Genomic DNA, 24,117 nt, shown 5'->3' with positions numbered 1-24,117 from the left:
CCTGTCGTTCGTATGCTATCGATAATCGTTTTTGTACAACGAAAGATAACTCAATTATATAATTTACCCTGCGGAAAACATCAGATGTTTAATATTCATTGACACTATAGATCCAACATAACAAACTTGTATAATATGGCATAGATTTGGCAAGTGTTTCTTGGAAATGTGGTAAGTTTGTTTCTTCGTGGTTACACATGCTTACAAAACTGTAAACTACTGTGAATTTCTTTTTTAATATTGTTTTATTAGCATGCAGGCGAGCATGCAGGTTGTGCACGCCACCTTATCATGGTTTTTAGAAACTGAATCAATAAAACTTACTTGTCACTTGTTTATTTGTTAGGACTATGTATTTATATGAAAAACATCCATGCGCTGTTAGTGTTATGTATTAATTATCTTATCTTCTGATTAGCCTCATTAACCTTTTTAAGAAACAATTCATTTTATGTATACCAACAAAGAGAATTGTCGACAAGTTAGTAAATAAAATTTTAATAGCTAATGTATTCCCACTTGAAATTCTATGGGAGACATTTTTTATTTGCAAACTTAAAAGTTTTAAACTGTTGTTTTGATGTGGAACGTGCGATTGATGTCTAAGTGAACATGATGAATTAGAGGCGCTTGAAAAGTGTTGTGAAGTAATGAGTGTTTCCTCTTTATTGTGAAGTAATGAGTGTTTCCTCTTTATTGTGAAGTAATGAGTGTTTCCTCTTTAAAAGTATTGTGAAGTAATGAGTGTTTCCTCTTTAAAAGTATTGTGAAGTAATGAGTGTTTCCTCTTTAAAAGTATTGTGAAGTAATGAGTGTTTCCTCTTTAAAAGTATTGTGAAGTAATGAGTGTTTCCTCGTTAAAAGTATTGTGAAGTAATGAGTGTTTCCTCTTTAAAAGTATTGTGAAGTAATGAGTGTTTCCTCTTTAAAAGTATTGTGAAGTAATGAGTGTTTCCTCTTTAAAAGTATTGTGAAGTAATGAGTGTTTCCTCTTTAAAAGTATTGTGAAGTAATGAGTGTTTCCTCTTTAAAAGTATTGTAATGAGTGTTTCCTCTTTAAAAGTATTGTGAAGTAATGAGTGTTTCCTCTTTAAAACGTATGATCTAACTTTAGATGTTTCAATCATCTCTAATTATACATTATCTAAGATCTTTTCGATATTAAAGTGACAGCTATAATATGTGGGTTGTCTAAGAGATACATACCACAAAATATTGAATCTAGTCATTCAAGATGCTCATTAAGTGTTGTCTGTTCTGTTCAGGTACAATGTAGTTTCCTCCGTTATATATCGGAGCACTCTCACTTCGGGATATATGGTTTTAAAATATTTACAGATATTTAGTGTGGTGTGGTGCTAAGTTTGTCTTCAAAATACAGAGAAATTTATTGGGAACGTGACAGCTACAATATGTGGGTTATCTCTAAACATTCCGCTATCGGCTAAAAAAAAAACGCCGTGAGAAGTACAAAAATCTAACAATATTATATAATAGCACAATTGACATACGATGGGAACATTCTGCATTCGTACACCAACAAAAGCATGATGCCGATATTACCATTGCTAAGCTCATTCTATTCTAGCATGTAAAATGTTATTCACATACTTAATACCAGGCTTGCGTTGTAGTTTCGTTTTGAACCGTTGAGAGGGGACAATAGTGGGTCCTTTAACATGTTGACAACACCTCACATTTGAGAAAAACAGTTAACAACAAATGTAAAATAAGGGTTAACACCAACTTTAACTGAATAACAGTGGTGTGAAAAATCCAATAAGACCCGACCTACGGAAAGTTGTACATATTGAAATGGGTGGGTGTGTGCATAGTATATATTAGTACGTTTCTGGTTGATGACACTTCGTTTTAAAACCGTATGTAATTTACAAATAATAAAGTATGTCATGATTATAGGTTTAACCCTCCCCTTAAGAGAATTATTTCGTATATAAATTGTTGACATAGTTTATCGTAATCCAATTAAAATTGACAAATACTTTTGATTTTGTTTGATATTACTAATCCAATTAAAAATTTCTATCCTGAGTTAATCTGAAATAAAAATTAATATAAATTCCTTGTTGATTAACTGGTTGGTATGTTAAGAAAAACTACACCAATTCGGTATACATTTATATAACATTAATTTGTTCAGACATAATTCGCAAATAGAAAATGAAAGTCCTACTAATATACTTGAGTTATATTTTGGTTTCTTAACTTCCAGTGGCAAATATTTCAAGCATGTTCAGGACGAGGTACTTGTATAAATTTTGAGTGAAGATAACAGTCACTCAGAGTGTGCACGACTCTACTATTTCTTGCTCATGGTAATAGATAAAACTATCAAAAGTTAATGCAAGTAGTATACAAGCAAAAACATTCAAAAACGTCTTTCAAATCCCATGCAGTTTAAGTGAAACTATCAATGGTAAATGCAAGTAGTATACAAGCAAACACATTCAAAAACGTCTTTCAAATCCCATGCAGTTTAAGTGAAACTATCAATGGTAAATACAAGTAGTATACAAGCAAAAACATTAAAAAAACGTCTTTCAAATCACATGCAGTTTAAGTGAAACTATCAATGGTAAATGCAAGTAGTATACAAGCAAAAACATTAAAAAAACGTCTTTCAAATCACATGCAGTTTAAGTGAAACTATCAATGGTAAATGCAAGTAGTATACAAGCAAAAATATTCAAAAACGTCATTCAAATCACATGCAGTTTTAAGTTAACCTATCAATTGCCAATGCAAGTAGTATATAAGCAAAAGTATTCAAAAACGTCATTCAAATCACATGCAGTTTCAATTATATTTGCTTTAATGTTGGGTTTTTGTTGGTTTTTATTTTTGTTTGTATGTTTTTCTTTTTTTTGTGCGATTCAGTTCTAAGATAAAGTTTAAACACACATAAAAATGTACTGCTCACATCTATGTTGTTTGGTCTCTACTGGATAGATGTCCCATTCCACATCTTAGATGGTATGCATTTAAAGAAACTTTATGATTTTGATGCGTGTCATATACTTCAGTTTGTACATTATGCGTTTTATTGTAGTATGTCAAGCTGGGGGTTACAATAGAAATCAAATCTAGTACCAGCATAAAAATACTTTAATGTTTTAGGAATATTTCTTTTCATTGATCTTTTGAAATTCGATGACGGAAAAATATTAAAGACATAAGTTTACATGCAGTTATACGACCATATACATATTATTTTAAGTCGAGTGTAGGAAATTATTATAAGACCTTGCTATTTAAAAGCAACTTTATTGTATAGTTACTTTCACAAGAAACACACTCTTTGTGTGTCCATGTTTATCGCATCTGATTGATTTTTGTAACAATACATACAAAAGGCAGTTCTTTTACGTCTTTAATTGAGATGTTCGTCTGAGAAATTTGTACTTTCATTGAAAAATCTATAAAATGTGGGAGGGGTAAATTGAATAGGGACATTTTTCCTTGCAACCGACCACCTAATGCCCCTTCTTTTCAACACAGAGATCTGCATATAATACACGTTAACTGCTGATACAGGCAATAATATTATCATACTTACATGTATAAAAAAACCTCTTAGTCATGTTGTGCGTGAATCATGAATTTTAATATGCATTGAAAAAAAATCAAAATAACGATGTCTATAACATCCAATACACAATCAAGCACCTGTCGATACTGTGACGTATTTATGTGAAATCATCAAAAGTATATTAAAGATCGTTTGATATAAGAGGGTCTGTATGGATGGGGTTTATCGAATAGAGAATAATGGGCATGATAAAAAGTGTTCCGAATAAATGGTTAAAAAAATAAAGAATAATGAAAAATAGGGATAAGAGCATAAAGAGATGCTGAATCACGAGGAATAGAGAACGAAGCAAAACATAAATAAAGAATAGAGAAAAGGGGTCTTAAAAGAAATGAAGGACACTCATATACATCATTTTATACTAAAATATGAAGTATATTGCAAAATTTGTTTATAATATACGTATTGCCTTGTATCAGTTAACAAATAAAATGAATGCTAGACTCAATACGATACAGACACTCTTGACGCTTCGTATTTTCAAATTTAATTTCTCGATTTAAATGCGATAAGAATAGATTAAATATATACAAGTCGATTTTGGTATCTATTTATGAGGATGTCCTGCGGTGATTTATATTACATGTATCTTATATCCATCTTTAACAGTACAACGGTATAATTATTCCATCACAATATGGTTGTTTAGCGTTCGTCCACCACGCCTCTTACAATGTATGCATTCCTTTTTTACAGAGGATGACCTTGAGGTCACTCCGATGTATTGTTATCGCTTAAATTTGCGTCATTCATAAATTCTAGTCAAATTAGTTTTGGGTTTTCAACACCAGTGAAAAAAGTGCATTTTCATACCTGCGATTTCTGTTCTCCGGTTGTACGATGTTTCAACAAAATGTGGAATCATTTCAGTTGTTGATTTAGTGGTGAAAATTTGACTGAATTATATCTTAATAAATACGATTTTATATGTTTAATTGGTGTTTCAGAAAGAGGTCAGGTGCTCTTGTTCATTCATAAAATTATCGTTCATTCATAAATTTATCGTAAAATAAAAATCACTACACAGGTTATACGTGTAGTGTAAATGACCACCTGTAATCTAAAAATAGCGGTCTCACTAATAACGTCAAGAAGAACTTTTAGCGACAAGAAGCGTCAAGAACGGACAAGAAGAATAAATTAAGCGACAAGAAGACTATTTAGCGACATGAAAACTTCTCGTACCGCATGAGGATGACCCATATCAAATGAACAATTATGTGTGGGACTTAGTTTTAAGAAATGATGTCAAAGTAACACTATGAAAATATTTTTAGTAAGCTGAAATATATATTTATTTTTTACATGTTTATGTCTTGTAAGTTATTTTATTTCTGTCCCATTTTCAACATTAGCGTCTCGAAAGGTGAAATGTTTTAACTGAATGGTTAATTTAAATTAATTATGAAAATTGTTAAAATTAAATAAATAAAAGTAATTATTGCCCAGTTACAAACACTACCAGGGGATAATCCATAATTACCCCCAACTTTAGCCTGGTAAACTTGTTGTCTCCTTGTGAAATATAAAACATATTAAAAATGATTTCCTGCTTAAGTCTTGAATTGATATAAAGTCAAAACCTTCTTGCTTTTCACTAGACAACCATGTCCTGTCAGGTTTAATTCTTATATATGTAGACGAAAAATAAAAGTGTCCCAAAACATTAACATGGCAGCAATTGCTTTTACAGCCTATTAGACTTTGATTTTTTTACAGAAGAGTGTCCACCATGCACTTGCACTGCACTATAATAATAGTAGAATAGAATTATCATATATACAAATAGATGAAAATGACATTTATCGGTCGTCCAACTGTCTATATCAATCTGCTCAGCTCTTAATACAACTCCATATCACGGCTTTGTGACGTCAAATACGTTGACCTGGCCTTAATAACTTTGACCCGGACATATCAGCGACGTCATAATGTTTGAACCGACGTTGATAAAGCCCCGAACTTATCAAGTCAACTTCCGGTTGCTGATGAAACTAAGACAATACTTCCAAAAGACGCAAATGCAGCCCGATAAATCGATTATCAGGTTATCGGCATATTAATATTGTAAAATATCAGCTGCTCGAAATAATATGAAGGCTTTTTGATCTCGTTCGCTGCGCTTACTCGACAATGTGCTTTTGACCATCCATAAGAACCTGCGGTCATCCGATGTTCAGTACTTCAGTACTTTGATCTTTTCTTATTGTTAAGGACCCTATAAGTTGTGTTTCTTTATTAATGATTGTGGACAATTCGATGTATCAAGTTAACTGTGATATTAACTCCCAGATTAAAGTCATGATTTAAAGTGAAAGTGCGCGAAGTTTATAAAACCTAATTTTATAAAGACAGTACAATATATTTTGCAAGCCAATTTCCAATACAAGTCTATTGATTCTAATCGTTGTTTTTGTATTCCTTTTTCAAATTAAATGAGTTGGTTTTTTCCTTTCTCTCTCTTCATTTTAGTTGGTGTTGCTGTTAGGCTTAAAATAAGGCTGTTATTTAATACAAATTTTCTATGGTTTTTCTCTCAAGTTAACGGTCAACGAATAATTTAAAAGATGTAACATTTACGAAAAGATGGTCGGCAGTTTAGTGAGAGAGTATTTTGCAGAATCCTTCAACAATAAGCAAAACCCATATCATCAAATGTGATAAATCTGACAAACTGTTTTTGATATTTGTTTTTGTCCATTCTTGCAGTATACTTGTAAATAATGCCATCAGTTTTATCCTGAGAATTTGTTTCACTTTTTTCATACCTTCTATAACTTGCTATACGGTACGGGTTATGCTCTTTGTCCCAAGGCAATGGGTAGTTGTCGTATTGCATCTCCTTTGACTCGCCTGTTCTCCTGATATCGTATTACTTTTAATACGACCGCAAAAATTGAAAAAAATTTCGTCGTATATTGCTATCACGTTGGTGTCGTCGTCTGCGTCGTCGTCGGCGTCGTCGTCCGAATACTTTTAGTCTTCGCACTCTAACTTTAGTAAAAGTGAATACAAATCTATGAAATTTTAACACAAGGTTAATGACAACAAAAGGAAGGTTGGGATTGATTTTGGGAGTTTTGATCCCAACATTTTGGGAATTAGGGGGCCAAAAAGGGCCCAAATAAGTATTTTCTTGGTTTTCGCACAATAACTTTAGTTTAAGTAAATAGAAATCTATGAAATTTTGACACAAGGTTTATGACCACAAAAGGAAGTTTGGGATTGATTTTGGGAGTTTTGGTTCCAACAGTTTAGGAATAAGGGGACAAAAAGGGGCCCAAATAAGCATTTTTTTTGTTTTCGCACCATAAATTTAGTATGAGTAAATAGAAATCTATGAAATTAAAACACAAGGTTTATGACCATAAAAGGAAGGTTGGTATTGATTTTGGGAGTTTCGGTCCCAACAGTTTAGGAATAAGGGGACCAAAGGGTCAAAAATTAAACTTTTTTTGTTTGATTTCATCAAAAATTGAATAATTGGGGTTCTTTGATATGCCGATTCTAACTGTGTATGTAGATTCTTAATTTTTGGTCCTGTTTTCAAATTGGTCTACATTAAGGTTCAAAGGGTCCAAAATTAAACTTAGTTAAATTTTGACAAAAATTGAATCCTTGGGGTTCTTTGATATGCTGAATCTAAAAATGTACTTAGATTTTTGATTATGGGCCCAGTGTTTAAGTTGGTCCAAATCGGGGTCCAAAATTAAACTTTGTTTGATTTAATCAAAAATTGAATAAATAGGGTTCTTTGATATGCCAAATCTAACTGTGTATGTAGATTTTTAAGTTTTGGTCCTGTTTTCAAATTGGTCTACATTAAAGTCCAAAAGGTCCAAAATAAAACTTAGTTTGATTTTAACAAAAATTGAATTCTTGGGGTTTTTTGATATGCTGAATCCAAACATGTACTTAGATTTTTGATTATGGGCCCAGTTTTCAAGTTGGTCCAAATCAGGATCCAAAATTATTATATTAAGTAATGTGCAATAGCAAGAAATTTTCAATTGCACAGTACTCAGCAATAACAAGAAATCTTCAATTGCACAGTATTGTGCAATAGCAAGAAATTTTCATTTGCACAGTATTGCGCAATAGAAAGAAATCTTCAATTGCACAGTATTGTGCAATAGCAAGTATTTTCAATTGCACAGTATTGCGCAATTGCAAGAAATATCTAATTGCACACTATTGTGCAATAGCAAGAAATAATTTCAATCGGAGTTATCTTTCTTTGGCCAGAATAGTAGTCGAATCAACTTAAATCATTGTTTTATACAATATACAATGTATATTCACTTTTACTACCAACTGATAAATTAAAACAATCTTTACCATTCAGTGATAACAAGCACTTTTTTTACATTTTAATATTTTATGATGTATTTAAATGAGTAATTATTGTTGCAAACTCCATTCGAAATTTGAATTGAGATTGGTTTTGGAATAAAGGAAAGGGGGATGTGACGAAAAAAAAATTAGGGATGGGGGTTAAATTTTTCTAATTTTAAATTTCATAAATGAAAAGAAAATTTATTCAAACATTTTTTTGAGAGGATTAATATTCAACAGCATAGTGAATTGCTCAAATGCTAAACAAAAATTTTAAGTTCATTAGACCATATTCATTCTGTGTCAGAAACCTATTCTGTGTCAACTATTTAATCACAATCCAAATTTAGAGCTGAATCCAGCTTGAATGTTGTGTCCATACTTGCCCCAACCGTTCAGTGTTCAACCTCTGCGGTCGTATAAGGCTGCGCCCTGCGGAGCAACTGGTTTATGTATATTTGTAAAAATATAGCAAAGTGTTTCTTCTTGTTGGCAATGACAAAACGTAGTGTGTTAGTTTTTGGGCAAGCATGTATTTATGTGACGGAAAAGGGTATTGTGGACGATCGGTTAATTCCGACTAAAACATTGTTTTTAAAAGGGTTGGTTGTATTGTCTCTTGGAAGGCTATTAATTGCGAATCTCTCGTTTAGATTTTTCTTTTGTTCCCTTTTTTCGAATGTATATGTGTTAGTTTTTTTAAATGTCAACTCTGATAGTCAGTTTTGAATTACATTTTGTATTGTATTAATGTTTGATGTTGTTGGTAATAATTATACCTCTGTTTTAGTGCGAGTGGTTTGCAATGAACTGAATACACCTTTCATAAACAGTCGACCCCTTTGTCAGCTTCACTGTAACTATCTTGTGATTTGGTTTCTAATACCTGAGCCTACCGGTATAATACTAACGTTAGTATAATAGTCCAAATTAATACATAATCAGATTTTGCTACCAGTACCAGCTACTATATGTAGTTATAATATTTTTAATAATAATAAATATTAAAATGACTGATTAAATGTTACGGACGGGTGACAATGCGAACAGGACATCATAGCGATAAATGACACTCATAAAGTCATCTAGATAAAGATAGGTAAAAACTCATCAACCGTGACTTTTCACATCCGACGCATATATATACAACACGTAGAAAACTTCGTATTTCTGGGATGTTATTATTAATTCATAATGTATAATATGATTCGGCACGGATTAAAATTATCAATTTGTTAACCTAACAACCACAAAAGGAACGGAATTAAGAAGCGAAATATGTTGGTTTAAAATTTTCTTCAATTTTTTGAATGCATTGAAACAGGACAATATAATCCATTTTTCACCTGTTGATTTTAATACAATTTGCGGTAGATGTGTTGATATATTGAATTGTGCAGATATATAAATTATAAAATTGAAGTGATTCATCGAGTGGAAAGAGTAACATGCATAAATGAAATTTGATCTGATTTTGATTAGCTATCTTTTTAGACTAAGTCTGTATTATGTGCGTTAAGTAACACGCTTTCTTGGACTTACGCTCCAGCTAGAACTTATCTCAAGCTTACATGATTAAAGTCTTCTAAGTGCCTATCTTATATACAGTGTCAGTGAACTTGAATTTATTGTTTTCATTGAATCAAAGTGTCCAATATTCAATGTGGTTTTAGTACTTAAACCAGAAGAGTCCAGATGATAAGAGGATCATTATTATACGGGGACACGAAACATTAAAAACTAGTCATATTTCAACTGTGTATGGAATTTGTAATAAATACCATGGTTTTATTATTATTATTGTACGGGTTTGACCATACTTACAATGATGTATCGGCCGTCCAATAGATAATTGTTATCATGAGGATATGTTAAATATAATACCAATTCACACAACCAGGGAATTTATTACAGATTTCATTTGAAATTTGATTATTCAAATTAAAGGTCAGTGCTTGTTCTAACTGTGATAACGTGAATTTAAGTCGACAAAGTGATATGTTTTTATAAATGAGCGTGACGGTGTTGCTTCACTTAGTCAACTCTAAACATGCTAAATGGGATTCAGATGGTATGGTGATGAAGAACATCATTTTACGGTTGGAGTAAAATCTTTCATATTTATTGATTTCATGGGAAAAGCCATTTCTTAAAACTTTATTTACATACATACTTGAATCATATATAAAACGACGTTGTGAATTTTAAAAAAACATACATGTAAGTGAGTTTTAAAAATGGAAGTACCACAAAAGTCCAGACTATACCGAAGAATTTCTGATGCTGGAATAACGGCAGTGTTGACAGTTGGAGAACGGAATAGAGTACGATCAGGGACATTAGGGGCACTGCCTGGCTCTAGGAGGTTAATTATGGCACCTACTTGGAGCAGTCTGACAAAGGTACGTTAGCAAATAATTGGCCTTGATTGTTTAAGAAGGCTTTCGGTTCAACATGTGGGTAAAAGTCTAGTTTTCTCGCTTGAATTGTTTTACATTGTCTTATCGGGGCCTTCTAGAGCTGACTATATGCGGTATGGGCTTTGCTCATTGTTGAAGGCCGTACGGTGACCTATGATTGTTAATGTTTGTGTCATTTTGGTCTTTTGTGGATAGTTGTCTCATTGGCAATCATACCACATCTTCTTTTTTTATATTTTGTTTCTATTTGTATATTTATAGATTACCACGTGTTTAGTGATGCTGCATCATTGGCATTTGTGTTTTGAAATTTTCTTCATTTGATTCTTTTTCTGTAACATATTGAGTACTAACCTATCTTATTTAGGTGCACTACTATTAAAATGAAAATAGAAGCAAATTGTTGAAAGTTGCAGTACTTGTTAAATCGGTTTCTTGGTATACGTAAAAATGGATTGTTATATCATTTTCACTTTTTAAATTGGTTTCTGTATAAATGCGTTGCGGTTGTTTTCTTGACTTATATTTTGTTCAGTAATAAAGTTAATAGCGTTGGTTACGCTCTGATAATTTTCTTTGCAGTTTGCAAATGCTTGTGGTATATAAAAAGATTGTGGTTTATATTTGTGTTTCTCGTTTTTTTTTAAAAAGACAAAACCGTTGGTTTGCCTGTTTGGATTGTTTTACACTTGTCATTTTTGAGCATTTTATAGCTGGCTGTTCGGTGAGAGCTTAGGCCCCGTGTTGAAGGCCGTATTTTGACCTATAATGATTTGCTTTTTTCCAAATTGTGACTTGGATTGAGAGTTTTCTCATTGGCATTCATACCACATATTCTTATATCTATAGATAAGATACCCAGAATTAGTTTCGGTTGAAATATACAAGAGTACTTTTACTTAGTACTTTTTTATGGCGGCTGCCTCAGGGCGTTTAGTATGGTATTTTTTCATGAATTTAATCAATATAGCACTATGCAAACTCATTGCCTTTTTTCGTTTAACATTCATTGAAGATTAAACTTAAATAGCTTCTGTGAGGTATACGTTTATTCCGTAAAAAGAGCAAATAAAATACCTTGACTTATTTACCCTGCGAGGTTTTGATCTTTACTTAGCTATTTGATGAAGGATGTATTTGTTTGAAGAAAATTTAATTATCTACCTATTCAAGTATACTGACATGCAATAAATATTAAATAGCTGCTTATTAAAATTCCATGAAATAAATCTTTTCAAAATTCTCATACGTAAAGGTGCTCGATTTACATGTACATGTATGACTTAGTAGTAAAAGTTGCACTTGATGTGTAAATGTCATTTGAATTTAAATTTTAAATTAATATATGAAATAAGAGACCTAGATTCTAGGGACGAGTATTTCAACCAAACAATTGAACTTTGCCTCACTGCAGGATTTCGTTGTTTATACGAGATTTTAACACACGTGAGCAGGACCTGTCGAATGATAAATTACAGAGTTTATGTCTTAAACTTGAAAACAATTGATTTATTAATCAAACTCTACCATTTATTTGATCGACCATACATACAATCTCAACTGACTGATCGTGCATGTTATCTTTGGGACAGGGAGAAAAGATAACGTACTTATTTTTTTTTTTACTTATTCACTTTTTGATTCGAGCGTTACTTGTGAGTCTTTTGTATGCGTACGGGCATCTGGCGTACAAAAATTTAATCCTACATCTCTGATGACTTTATTAAAAAAAAGCTGATCTAATATTCAGTATATCGTATGTTTTACCATCAAGATTTGGGACGGAATCTCACAATCTCCTGACAACGTTCACAGAGGGGGAAATATGCGCATGCTTGCTCTCTGCTTTATTCTGTTGTCATTGGGCATATTATGTCGATCATTTGGTCCATTCGAGTAGGTTTTATGAGACAACCTTTTGGTTGCATATACTGATTGAAAAGATTTTTAGTATTTCAACCATTTTTGCTTCAAGAATGTCATGCAAAAAAATAAATGAAAAAAGCCGGTTATCTGACATTATAAAATAACAACGGTTCCCTTGAGAGATAAATCAAGAATCGCCAGTGACCTACACCCCCGCATATATGCAATAAGTCTCAATAAGTATGGTATTAGTTATCTTTTTTGCTTTTTCCAATCATATTGTGTTGTAAAATGATGCCCTTTATGGGTTCTTGATTAGATTAATAAAATTCTTATCTTGTCTTATCTTATGCACTCCAGTCTGCATATTTTTTACATAATATGTATTTTAACCATGTAAATATTTTACTGACCACGACATATAGTACATGTACGTAATGGTACTATTAAATAACACATCTTTGTCATATTGTTTTAATTGTATGCTAAATAAGAATACTGGAGGTAATAAAAATGTCTATTTGTATTGCAGTGAAATTATATTAAGCGGGAAATAATTTGATTTATGTTGGAACAACACACGTGACCTTAACTTCACTCTCCCCCGGGCAACGTGTTGCCTTTGTTGTAGGTTGATGAATTCAAATTAGTCAGAGAATGCACAGATTTCACATATATTTACAAATGTGCGTTCATCTCCATACAATTTTTTTCGTATGACAAATTATTTTGATAGGTATGCAACGATAGAGAACATCAATTGAACTAAACTATATATTTGAAAGTAACATGTAAACATTTTTGTAATTTTGAATTCCGGAAATTCGACCCTTTTGCATTTTATAAAACTGTTTTTGTTTTAGATAAGGGTGAAGGTGGATACCTATTCAAACCTTTACACCGGTTACATTTGTTTGTACCTATATCCTAAGTCAGGAATCTGATGTTCAGTAGTTGTCGTTTGTGATGTGTTTCATCTCGTTTCTCGTTTTTTATATTTATTAGACCGTTGGTTTTCCCGTTTGAATGGTTTTACAATAGTCATTTTGTCAATTTTGGTCAGTTTATGGACAAATAGCCTTTACACTCCTGCGAATTGTTTACTTGGTCTAGTTAATGTCTAAATTATTATCCATATGTCACACGCCATCGTTACAAGTTGATGACTATTTTATATCTAGCACAATAAATGTTCTTTTATGTAGTATGCAGATGACCTGAAATAGGCCAAATTTAATTCTCGTAAAATATGGAAAGAATTCTTTTCATCTCTGATGTTCCTATTATATGAATTCATAAGAAAGTTTTAGTACGATTGCAAAGCGAAGTATTTTCCGATTTGGCCATTTAGGGGTTAGGGGTTAATCTCAGAATGATCGAATCCCCCATTAATTTAAACACGGCCCACAACAGAATATATGCTATGTTTATCTGTATGTAACATTATAAAGACCTGATATAGTCGACATTTATTGGGCCACATATTCGATGGCGATTGATTTTTGACATTTAATGGAATTGCAGGCGTTATATACGCTACAATATAAAATATAAAATTGTTGACCTGTATATAACAGGACTTTGGTCAACACATGTGACATTTTGGATAGGTATGTTCTAACTACACAGTAAGTGTTTATCATTGTGTATCTTTAATTATTAAAGAATACCATAAGTTCGACTGCATTTGGAGCGAGTAATTTTTTTTTACGTAATGCTATATCATCTGTTTCGCATTTCTTTAGAATATGATTGATTTTAATACGGCCTGATAATTGATAAGTTTTGAGTAAAACGCACCGAATGGGTTGCTTTCGATGTACACTCTTGGTTGTGATTCGAACATAAATTGTTCAAAGGCAAAAATTTGCTTGTTCAAGGAAGGATTTATGTTTAACTCTAGAGGGGGGATGTATAAAGCAGGAAGATGGCACAATATCTTAAATTGAGGAAGAATTCAAGATTTGTCTATTCGTTGTAATTGCCTGATGTGGGAGGTAAATGCTGAGAAACGTATTGGCGCATGTCAAGTTAAAGCTTTCATGAAACTGTTAACCATGATGTTATTTGAAGATTTAAACCCATTTACAACTGTTGCATCTTCGCTAAGATCTTTATGGTGTAACCCTGAATTGCATGTTTAGATAATTTATGCGCATATCTTAAAATTGACATGTTACGGAAACTAGGGTGCATGGAGGGATTAGTTTCAAAGAAGGAGGCGATTGTAATCTCCTATTTCGATATACATATATATATGACATTGTACCGAATAAACGTAACATTTCTGATACAAAAATGACCTGTTTCTATTGATATCCGATTTCATACTTTCACTTGAAATATTCCATCGCGACATGCTAAAGATATGAAATTAAACTTGATACTTTTGAAGGGTTTTCTTGAATTGAAATTTTACGATTTATAATATATGTTATTGTTATATATATTACGACCATAAATGCCAACTTGATGTCTCCTACAGTGACAAATAAAGGCATTTTTTACCTTTTAAAAGTCAAACTGTTCAATCCTAAATAAATGAGTTTTTTTGGTTTAAATATTGTCAAAAGTTGCGGTTATTTTTGTATTTTTGATGAGCTTTTTACGGCGCTAAAAATATATCCATAGACAATTTGTTAGTTCCTAAAGCAAAAATAGACAAATTGTCGCATTGAAATCTTCTATTTTTTTTCTTTTTTTTTAAATCTTTTTTTTAAAAATCTGTTTTACAGCTCTTTTGCACTCTAATGCTTAAATTTCTTTCACTAATTAATTAAAGTTATTAGTGAAAGAAAAGTGTAGGTTCTGCTTTTAGTTACTCGAACAATTCAGTGACCTTTCGAGGAGTTGATAAAAATGGCTCGATGAATAGAGCTTGTGTATTGTTGATATTAGATTAACACAAGTAGAAACTATTTTTCGCCTCTGGTAATCTATTATTTAGTATAAAAATCTACATTAAGTAATGGTTAGATCATTCCTTTATTTATATATAACTTGACATTTGTTATACACCCAGCTTTATTTATATATAACTTGACATTTGTTATACACCCAACGGCAATTTGACCTTTTAATGTGTGTTCTGGTCACATAATTATATTAATGATAATATACTCGTGTATTAACGGACGGGGAACACACATTAATGCGTCCCTTTATAGACAAAAGTATGGGATAACAAGAAAACCCAGAACATTCAAATGTATAAAAGAGAGGCGAAAGATACCAGAGAGACAGTCAAACTCGTAGTTCGAAAATCAACTGACAATGTCATGACAAAAAAGGCAAAAGACAAACAGACAAATGATATTGCACAATTAAGACACAACATAGAAAACCACAGACTAAGCAGAACCCCACCAATAACTTAAACTGGCCCCCTGTTGTGTTCACTTATCGCTACACTGGACCGACAGACCAGTTTACCAATAACTGGGTGTGATCACAGAAACCTGTATTGGAGAATTTGATAAACGGGTATTATAAAACGCCTCACTTTGCAAAGGAAAGAATGAGAGAGCTTTGCATTTTGCGCTCTGTAAATTATAAATTCAGTGTTTCATAATTATGCTAGTTTAAAGCATTCCGGCTTTAAATAACACATAGTTTGTTTCACTAGCTTCATAACTTGGATTTATTACACAAAGAGTCATTAAAATTATACTCCTTGACTCAGAATGTACGCCTTTTGTTTAATTCCGTAACTATTTTATCACTTGAAGTTACTTTGTACTTAAATATAAAAATACAGAGTGAACCTTTGAAACATTAGCTAATGAGTAACAAGTACAATACACTTAAAATCAAATAAGTTTGGACATCTTCAAAACCACATTTCTCATTTAATGTCAACTTAAACCCTATAACCTTATTTTCTTTCCTAGTCAATTAAGGTCGATTCTTTTAAACTGAGCATCAAATTGAACATGTGTGGGGGCTTCTATCTACCTTCGGTTTTTGTGTGGTTTTGTTTTGCTTTGTTTATTATTTGGTATTATACATTGAATTTATTGACAGTTTTTTTATAATTATTTTTTCTGTTATTTAATCACAGAATCTGGTATTAGTAGAGGGAGGGGTATCAACTGCACTAACTCAATGTTTGACGCAAGACTAAAATGTGTCTTTTTGTATTCATATTTTTGTATTTTTTTTTTTTGCAGTTTTGTCAAATTATATTTTTTTCTTAAAAAAAGCGCGTGTAACATTTTCCAACTTTTGTACTTTACTAAAAGTTATTTCATTGCTCATTTATTACAATTTTATCGACACATCTAATATATAAAACTTAAAATTGTGCATCCTGCTCAAAATTATGTCATAAAATATCAAAATGACTGAATCTTCTTTAAATTAACTACTTAAAGCAATAACGTTATATCAATGGGTTTATATCTGCGTATTAATTTCGGTTCAACAATTTAGTAAGTATGCTCAGCATGCACATACCTTTTTTTCTGTATAACTAAAGACGATGTAATTAAACTTCACATATAAAAGTTGTTTAAAAAATCAAAGCGTATCAGTTGTGCATTTAGTCGATTCAAATAAAAATTAATAATAAAATTTGATATTTGAAAATAAAGTAAAATTTATGTTACTGTGTGTTTTGTAAAAACGCAAAAAAAGCTGGATGTTTGAGATCTCACAAATCAAGCCACATATCATTCAAACATCTGTTCCAAGACAGGAGCCTTGTCCATGCTTTGTTTTATATCAAATCTGAATATTTTTTTATTTGAAGATTTTCGTGTTGATTTTAGAAATATGCGGTTTCATAATTTGGATAAATGTTTAGGATTACAGAGTATCAGAAAGCTTTGGAATTTCAAATGGTTAACTTTACTAAAGCATAACTGTTTAAAAGAAAACTTTGAATGCCAAGAATATTAAGATGGGTTTTTTTTCTTAAAAAGTTAAAATGACCTCGTGTAGGTATAGAACACTGGTTATTTTTATACATAGAAACAGGTAGATGGCCTTGAATTGTTAGACAGGAGAGGTACTGTGTACTTTGTAATTCTGTATAGATGAACATGTGTATGCAAAATTGCGCTTTATATTCTAAATTGTACAGATCTTATAAAAAGCAAGAGAGCTATCGTCCTATCAAACGGAGTCAATGTTTAGAATCGTCAGTTAATCTTTAAACAAACATTCGGGTATTGAAAACATTTTGGAAGTCTAAAAGAATAATGAATACAGAAATGCATGTCTCTCGTGTGTTTATCCTTGTTTATATAAATTTGTCATGCACAGAATCCGTATGTTATTTACGTAAACATTTCTTTATCTAAACCATTACAGCCGATTTCATTGAGTGTGTAGGGGAAGGTAGAATCCTTGGTTATCTTGCTTCTTAGCTGAACCGTGAAGTCGCTATTAGTAAGGAATATACTACCCTCTGTACAAAGTAGTCTATTCTTACAGACATATAGATTGGTTATCTGTCGGACTAGTCTAATCTTAAAAGAGGGCAGTTTACCTAACCTAATAATGATTTCACAGTTTAGCTAGCAAGCAAGCTAACCAAGAATTCTACCTTTCCCTACATACTCAATGAAATCAGCTGTAACTTGGTAAATAAAATAAAAAGTCTACAATTTTGAACCAACTTCTAACAAAGTACATCACTTATTTCTAACTAAGAACATTGCGTTCATTTCATGCTTTATCTTTCCAATTAAGATTGCTGAACTTCATCATAAAATATAGTCGAATGAAACGAACACACCTTATATTGTAAGTGATAAAGTTATGGTACTCGATCAAATCATTAAGGAAAGATTTATAGAATTAAATTGGTATTAAAAAGTCGAAGGTACTTGGCCTTTCGAAATATTTTTCTATTGTTAACCTGCTCATAATCTGTAAACCTGTTTAAATTAAGGCCACATGAAAGTTTTTCGTATTTGCTTTCGGAATCGGTTAAATTGATAGTTTATTTGTGAACCAAACATCGCGATCCGTGATGTTCGGATATCATGAAAAGCCATTCTGAAATTACTTTATCGTCTGTGCATCATATAAATGCTGCAAGGAATGTGTGGTTAAACTTGCCGGATAGTGCAATGAATATTTATATAACAAACCAAAAATGTTTGCTTTGATAATATAGTAAATCCATATCTGTGGCCTTATAATGCTTATAAAAACGTGTAAATCGTTATATTTATACATGCAACAATGCACCACACAACTGGTTATTAATTTCTAACGACATATTGTATGGATTTTATTATAAAATGAGCAGGAGATCCAATTCAAAATGGAAAATATTGAAAAGATTCAACTGTTTACAGGTAAATTTACATTATTTTGCATATTATGATTTTACTTATCAGTAATACATTGGCGGATCCAGGGGGGAGTACCGGGGATGGAACCCCCCTTTTTTTTGGCCGATCAATGCATTTGAATGGGGACATATTGTTGAACCCCCCCCCCCCCCCCTTTTGTCCTGGGTTGGGACCACCTATTTAAAATGGCTGAATCCGCCCCTGTAATATAATTATATAAACACAGAACATTTTAAAAGGAAAGCCTCTTAGAAGTTCAAAATTGAAGATGCTTGGTATAAAGAATGATGGGACAATTTACGTCAAAATGTCGCATACAACATTACACACTCTGGTTGGGTCTTTTGTAAGGCGACATGCTGCAAGAAGACTATTTTTAATTTACCTGCATGGCCCAATTTTGTGGTAGACCCTAGTAAGACTAACGTAATACATATTTTTAAATATTTTTTTTATCTGAGTTGAATGCGTTTTATTGGATGCTCCTTTTTGACCGAACCACTTATGATTTTACCCGACCTTTTTTCAATCTCTTTAACATATTATACATCTTAGATAGCAGAAACAAACACTAGAGGGTGCGATCGAGACCTTAATGTAAATAATGAATCAATCACTAAAATACCTGATCATTAAATATTTGTTGAACATACATAAATAATGGTGAACAACCCTTCATTACAATCTGTAAGACGTTTTAATGATAGGTTTTAAGTGTTTTATTAACAGAAAATTGCATAGTAAACTTTTGGTTCAATTATATTACAAAACCTCACGTCTCTACGTAATTCGCTAGAGTTGTAGACTTCGTTATCACGTCATCGCTATCTCCGGTTCAACCAGATTTGTTTATATTTTTGAAATAGGAGCATTGATATATTTCAATCAATTCGCAGGTAGGTTCATTTGATTTGTTTGTATTACAAGGGAATCGTTTCCGCTGCTTGGTTATAGTGAATTTCTATATTTTATTTTTTGCAGTAAGTTTTTACTATTATATTTTGCTGATATATAACGATAAAGCAACACTTTAAATACAAAAAAATATATATATTTTTCATTTATATTTTAAAATATTTAGTAGTTTTGCAATTAGTTTTACTTATGCTGCTTATTTTGACAACAGGGAAGTTTATTCTTCATAGGATATATATATGTAAACTTCAAACAAACTGCAATAGTTATATTTTAATGTTGATATCCTACCTATCATGTGAACTGTGCCATAATACTGAGTTGTATTTGGGCATCCATTCTACTTTAGAAATATCTTATAGGTGATAATTTTTAGTAACCTTTGTATCTCTTTACTTTCACAAAATGAATAATAATGTCTGACCTTATTTTATATTTTAAATATTTTAATATCTCCAGCAGTGATTCTAATTTTAAACTTAACGTCAAGTGATATAATTTATTGGACATATTTAAAATTTCTACAATAAAATGAAGCTTGTTTAAACTTCTACATCATTTTGAATGACTTCAAAAGTCGAGCAAGTGTAAAATTGGTTTTAAATTACCGTACGCGTATTTCCTTTTGACTTTGGTTTAATGGTATTTATTATTATGTTGCCTAATCTACATATCTGTATTGGAAAAATGTATCTCAATCAGAATATGATAGATAGAAGGATAGAAGAGCAAGTGCTGCAGAGATAAAACATCCGTCTTTATGTCTTTACCAGGTCGTTACAACCCTGAAGTAATGTTCATAGTATGAAGTATTGATAAGAATTCCAGTTTTTGCTGCATTGCAACAGTTATTTCTATTAAATATTTGAAAACCAACACACAATATATGTTTGTTTAAATCAAGATCACTCCATGAAAAATGGGGGAGTGATACACATACAATTTTGTTAAGAGTATGAATGCTTCCTAGTTTTTGCTGCATTGAAAACAGTTATTTCTAATAAATATGTTAGAACCAATACACAATATGTTTTTGTTTAAATCAAGGTCACTCAAAAAAGTGGGATGATACCATCATTATTTATAAACTTTTCAAACAATTCAGAACCAACTTATTTTAAACATCGAACAGTTTAAAATAAAACCAAGGCGGCTGTGATCATATGCCCTGCATGGGAATTCATATAATCTAAATCATCAGTAAAATGAAAAAGCCAAAACCGAGACATGAATGCATGACAAATTAAACAATTTGAACTAAAAAGTGCAATAGCAGACCGCTACATTTGTACTTTTAAACGGAAATTATTTTGACAATACCAGGCAGAGACTTGTGTGCAGATTTAAACTGAAGTTATTATGACAGTGCCAGGCAGAGATACATGTGCACGATTGAACTGAAAACATTATGACAATACCAGGCAGAGCCATGGTATAATCACAAGATAAACATAGATATTTTTGTATTTATTCAATCAATAATCAAAAGTTGAAATACGTTTAACTATCTCTGTATATCCTGAATTATAAATCTTTGATCTTTTCGAGAAATTGTAGAAGAAAAAGGTACACTGTATATTAAAAAGATTTTTTGTCCAAAATCCAGGATATTATTTCTTTTTTATTTTTTATTTTCATGTTTTTTTGTGTATGTTTTGATCTAGAATGCCACGATAGACATATTTACTAATAAATAAATGTAAACATGTCAAAGGCACACATTATATATATATCTGGTATGGAAACTATGTGTTTTATTGGACATGTTGACCGTTGTAAGGTTCATATTTTGTAGTACAACATTTAAATTCCAACAAGTTCGCCATTGCATGTAAACTGAGCCAAGCTTTAACATTTGGTTCAATTATTTCAGGTTTTTTTTCTTTCTTGTTAACTATGTTTAAATAATGCAGCTTCCGTTTGATTAAATATCTACGAGATGATAAACACCAGCTTGAATTTGTAAATAAAACTTTACGATAATCAGATTTTTTTCCCTTTGAAATATTTTGGCAAGAAAAAATATTAAATACAGTTTGACTTAATTTTCAACATTTATATTATCACGTTTCATTCACGTTAACCTTACCAATTTACTGTTTTAAGCTAAGTTCCATGGAAGATCAATTAAAACCTCTCGATGTTTGTTCTCGTTTCTGATCTTATTTTAAACCCATTTAATAGTTAATGTAATCTATTTTTTCTAACGACCACCCTCATAAATAAAACACTTGCAGATGTAACTGTTCATACTCTATTTATATTTTGAGATTTTGTTATGTATTAGTTCCCATTAAACAGTCAGAGAGGAACGTTAGTGTTTAATCTTGAATGGGTAATTAGCTAAACCGCAGTGATGTAAAACGTAAAAAAGACATTATCAAAAGAACCTCTTATGTAACTATATTTAAATTTCAACAAATTTACCAAAAAATGGTATTATTTACCACCTTCAGTTTGCAACACAGCACTTCATTCAGGTTAAAGATCGCAAGGGGGGTCTATTGATAACTTTGATTTTTTTTTTATTATTATTTTTTTTTTTGGAAATATGGCATTGACGGTAGATCTTCGAAAGTTTCTTTTGAATTATTTCACATTTTTGTCAGACTTGGGCTGTATTCTTCTCTTTGATCGAGTTGTTGTCTCTGTTATACATTCCCCGTTTCCATTCTCCTTTATACTGAGTGATGTAGAGCTAAGTTAACCAAGAAAATTAAATACATCACGATTATTGGTTTGACACCTGGTTCTTATGGTCATAAATCTTTCGAGTCAGTTTTTTTGTACTCATGCTCCAAAATCAACCAATCAAAATGCTGGATTACATGTTTCGAGCATGAATTTTGTGCTCCCGGAGCACTGAGCAAAGTTTTATGACTTCAACCCCTGGTTCTTGTTGAGGACCGTATGTGGACCTATAGATGTGTTTTGTCTGGTTGCCTGGGTTCCTGACTCAACTTGAAAGGCGAGTTAGGATATATTTGACCAGGATACTAGATCGTTTCGTTTCGATGCTGTCTCATTGTCGTATACCCCAAGTATTTGTTTATTTATATGTGCAAGGTGAGCCAATACGCTTTATGTATTTTGGTATCTTCTCAAACACTTTCCATAACAAATATGTAAAACATGGCTGCTATTATATATTTAGTATGACATTGACATATTGTAGTTTACATTTGAACTAGGCCATTACAACATTAATATTGCATCACAATCTGCACTGAATATTTGAACAGTATAGCTTAAATTACATATATTTTTATATCTATTTTTTCTTAGAAGCGTAGGCGTTTACAGAAAATACAAAAGTTAATTTCAATAAATTTATATTGATTTGAAATATCTTTGTTGCATAGGGAAAATGGCTTTTCGTATAAGGAGGACAGTTTTATCTCCATGTATGGTGACCTTGTTTAATTGGAACAATGTGTTATACATAAGTATACATATTCTATTATAACAAGGTTAATGTGTTCCTTGTGTCATTGACAAATCATCGAGCATTTTAACAAGAAAAAACTACAATGCATATATGGTTTTTTTCTAACACGAACTTTTAAAACATTAAATGGGTTAAATGTCATATAAGAATTTCGAAACGCAGATAGCAAACTGTTAGCTTCTGTAGGGTATACGATTTTACATTTCATTCCATTTGTCTATGCCTCGTTTTTTACATGGTTTCTACTACAATTGTTTTTGTCCGTACGTCTGTCCGTCCATCCTTTTCTACTACAGTTTGTTTTTGCCCTTATATATACGTCTGTTTATCATTTCCTTTTACTACAGTTGTTTTATACAGACGTCTGTTCGTCAATCCTTTTCTACTACAATTGCTTTGTCTATACGTCTGTCCTTCCATCCTTTACTACAGTTGTGTTTGTTCGTCCGTCCATCCGTCCATCTTTTTTCTACTACAGTTGCTGATAAGCATGTCTGTCTTCAAATTCAGGTTTGTTGTTTGTTTTGAGGAAACTATTTGTACGTCATTGTCCAACCCGATAAACCGATTTATGAAATTGACCTTAAACAAGTTCAGTTCAGTAGAATCATGCCACGGTTTTAAATATTTTGACATAATTTATGTTTATATATTTATTCAAAACCAATATATATAATGCATAGATCATGAGATTATTTGTAAAAGCTTGTACAAATATTTTTAACTCTATATCATCCCCATTAACCATACTTTCCTGGAGATTTAATATTTATTTAGTTCATGTTATCAGCAGCGTGATATTTGGCACAACTTGTCATCATATTAATAAGCAAGAAAAAATAAAGTTTACTTCTTTAAGCTGAGTGGAATAAATATTTAACCAAATCTTCTATCCTAGATGTACAATATCCAAACCCCGTGAATCATATTAGCGATGCTTTACTTAACAATTGAGATGAATGTTGGAGACACGGAGATAATGCGATCTTGCACTGCTTCTTTTCTGATTTTTCTTGGCTTTAAGTGCCTGATTTTTTGTCGGGGACACTGTCTTCTTTTTCTTTTCTTTTTGTTTTTTGTGGGGGGAGTTGTTAATACATGCAGATAAATCAATTATACGTATTTATCTGCCAGTTTTGAAAATTTGATAAGTTTTATAATTCACAGTTCGAGTTCTGATAATTTGTTGTCGGGGTTGTTTATTCGAGTGATCCTGAC

General features: G+C 31.7%; 1 protein-coding gene and 1 long non-coding RNA gene across 7 annotated transcripts in view; one reads left to right on the top strand and one right to left on the bottom strand.

The window, feature by feature from the left end:
• Positions 1-1,254, bottom strand: part of LOC134693736 (uncharacterized) — a 39,134-nt gene extending 37,880 nt beyond the window's left edge. Inside the window, exon 1 of the long non-coding RNA XR_010102456.1 lies at positions 1,207-1,254. This is a non-coding gene — a long non-coding RNA (uncharacterized LOC134693736). The remainder of the gene's footprint in view (positions 1-1,206) is intronic.
• LOC134693734 (uncharacterized) overlaps positions 1-24,117 on the top strand; it is a 70,921-nt gene that overhangs the window by 34,008 nt on the left and 12,796 nt on the right. The gene's annotated exons all lie outside the window — the stretch shown is intronic.

Source organism: Mytilus trossulus, chromosome 12 (genome assembly GCF_036588685.1).
Source record: "Mytilus trossulus isolate FHL-02 chromosome 12, PNRI_Mtr1.1.1.hap1, whole genome shotgun sequence".
In the NCBI taxonomy this organism is placed as follows: Eukaryota; Metazoa; Mollusca; class Bivalvia; order Mytilida; family Mytilidae; genus Mytilus; species Mytilus trossulus.
The sequence above is the reverse complement of the archived record's forward strand: the minus strand, read 5'-3'. Positions and strand labels throughout refer to the sequence as shown.